The following is a 2,564-nucleotide window of genomic DNA, read 5'->3' on the forward strand; positions in this document are numbered from 1 at the left end:
TAAGCATATAAATGTTAGATATCATTTCATTCGACCAGAAAGAAGAATCAAAGTTCATAAGATTAGTACTCTGTACAATCCTGCTGATATGTTCACAAAGCCAGTTCCAAAGAGCAAGTTTGATCACTACTTAAGCTTGCTCAATGTAGACTGTTGGGGTTAAGTTCTATGAGTGCTTGGAGGGTGCAGTTGGTGTTTTATATGGATGTTAGTTCAAGGTGATGAATTGTTGGGCTGTGACCAAAATCCATATGATAGTTAATTCTGTTATTGTTTTTTTGTTCTGATATATATGTATATATAGGATAGCTTACTTTGTATTGAAAACAGCTTCTACTTGTATATTGCATCAATAATTAAAAGCTTTCTGTTTCCCTCCCGTGGATGTAGCCTTGATCAAGGGTGAACCACGTAAAAATGTGTGTTGTTCCTTATCTTTCTCTCTTTCATTTCTCTGCAAAACTCTATGTGTATGACATATCCATCTGCTACTGTTGTTGTTTTTGTTTGTTCTTCATCACTTCCATAACACGATATTTTATCAAAACTTGATTCAGATTCTAGAACATACCCAACAAACGTAATATTAATCAAATCAATCATTTATATAGCTAAGCGTGCTACATGTTAGAATATAAGTGTAAGATGAAGTCTCACATCGAATAGAAGTAAAAAAATTGAGCACCATATAAATGAGGAGAAAATTTATAAATTTGAGCCTTAAGATTTTGAGAGAAAAGAAGTTTTTTTATACCCAAAAAATATGATTTCTCAAAAAATCAATTCCTAAGAATGAGATAAAATTGATTCTTGGTGGTCATAGTTTACTTGATAATCTCTTTTTATTAATTACATACCAAACATAAAAATCATAATTTCTCACGATTTATGGAAAAATAAAATTTTTCCCACAATCAAACACCCCCTAACAACCTTATTTGTCGAGTTGGAGATTAAGACTATGTATGCACATAATAAGATACTTTTCAAGATAATTTAGCCACAGCTGTTAACTACTAATCAAATGGTAGCTTTGTTTAGCACATTTAAATTTAGTGCTGGTAGGTAAGTGCCTGCTGGGTCTACACTTGGGAAGAAAATATATATAGCAGATTGGTTGTTTTATTAAATTCCGTGTTTGCATTCAATTAGGAATTGCAAACTAGTATGTGAAGGGTTACTTCGAATTTGAAAATAATGGAACAGAAACTCTTCTATATATGGTTCAGAATTGAATGATCCTTCCCTATCCTACAGAAAAAAAAACTGGTTGTGAAAGAGAAACATCAAGAATAAATGTACAAACACAGCTGGGTTTTCTCTTTCTAGGAGAATAATCACTGTTTGGAGTGTTTGTCCTTTATGCAAGGTAGGATCCAAAATACAGTACTATAGTTTTAGATTAGGACAGTTTCCTAAAATTAGATGTCAATGTAGCATGAACATTATTGTTTTAAAAATGTAACACAGTTAGCAATATGATCATAATATTCTTATAAAGTGTGAACAATCCTTCTTTGACTAGCTAGTTTTTGAGGTTAAGTTAAATTGAGTCTAATTTTAGTACATATAATCAATGAGAGTAGCAGAGATTTTGCACATGTTCTGCTTTATTCGTTTGAATTGAAGGAAGAAAAAATGGCAGGGTATAAAATGGAACATCCACGTTGGAACTTCCAAACTATTGAGAAAAGAAGAACATAGAAGGCATAGAGCTGTCATTGTTGAAGAAACACCCAAGACACAAGAATACAGGGTACAATTTTCATCTTGTTCACTTGATTCTGTCGGCTAGTTTATGTTTAAAGCGAAATAAAGTATATGGCGCACATGAACAAAGCTAAACCATTCCAATATGTGGATGGGAGGACATATATATATATATATATATATATATATATGTTCATGGTGGTTGTACACGCTTCTTTTGTTGTGAAAATGGCCCATTCACAGGACCCCCCCCCCCCTTTTTTATCGTACCTGCCTCGAAGTGGAAACTGCCAAGAGTGAAAGTATTTAACCTAATCTAACAGCTTAATTAAAGTGCTGAGTAAGAAGAATTATGCTAGAAGGTATTTTTTGTTTGCACCAAGATTATTACTTGATAGACAAATACTAATCCTTTCTTAGACGTAAAAATTATTAAAATGAGTCTTGTGACTTCTAACAAAAAAATTAAATACATGTTAATAGACATCTTTGACATAAAGATTATTGTCATCCTTCTTATACTTAAGAAACTCAATAGTTTGATCTATAAAAATCTTTAAATAATTATATGTTAATAGACACCTTGAGTGAGAAAGGGAGTGAAGAAAAAGAAGTATAAGTATAATAGATTGTATAATCATTTGATTTGATAGGAAGAGAAACATAAAAAAAAAATCAAATGACTTATTTATTTTTTTTCGTTGAATTTGATTTTTTATCTTTTTTTTAGTTTAGTTATTTATCTTTTTAAAAATTTCAATTTGATCATTTATCTTATATTTTTTGTTTAATTTAGTTCTTTATATTTAATTTTTTATTCACTTTGATCATTTAATTAATCTATTTAAAACTGA

Source organism: Glycine soja, chromosome 1 (genome assembly GCF_004193775.1).
Source record: "Glycine soja cultivar W05 chromosome 1, ASM419377v2, whole genome shotgun sequence".
NCBI classification, from domain to species: domain Eukaryota; kingdom Viridiplantae; phylum Streptophyta; class Magnoliopsida; order Fabales; family Fabaceae; genus Glycine; species Glycine soja.